This window comes from Hemiscyllium ocellatum, chromosome 51 (genome assembly GCF_020745735.1).
Source record: "Hemiscyllium ocellatum isolate sHemOce1 chromosome 51, sHemOce1.pat.X.cur, whole genome shotgun sequence".
Taxonomy (NCBI): domain Eukaryota; kingdom Metazoa; phylum Chordata; class Chondrichthyes; order Orectolobiformes; family Hemiscylliidae; genus Hemiscyllium; species Hemiscyllium ocellatum.
In genome coordinates this window covers 1,712,809-1,713,294 of record NC_083451.1, presented here as the reverse complement: position 1 = coordinate 1,713,294, position 486 = coordinate 1,712,809, and positions in this window count along the sequence as shown.

The window sequence follows — 486 nt, the reverse complement described above, 5'->3', positions numbered from 1 at the left end:
TCTTTGCTATTGTTAGGTTGCCAAAACTGAACGCTTTACTCCAAATGTGTCCTCACCAACGTCCTATTTAACTGCAACATAACTTCCCAATTTCTATATTCAGTACGCTGGCTGATGAAAACCAGTGTGCAAAAGAGTTCTTCATTGCTCTGATCAAAGTTCGTCCACTTCCAGAGAATCATGCATTTGAACCCCAATGTCCCTTTGTTGTACTCCACTCCTTAAGGACCGAACATTCGCCTTTAAATTTCTAAATTGATTTCAATTTCCAAAATGCGAGACGTTACACTTATTGATTTAAACTCTAGTTCACAGTCAATTTCTTTAGCAAATTGAGGTCATTCTGCAAATTTTGAGTACTTTCCTCAATCTCTACGATACTGTCGATTGGAATATTATCTACAAACTTACTAATCGTACCTTGTACATTTTCTTCCAAAACATTGATATAGGTAACAAATAGCTGACCAGCACAGAACGGTAAGC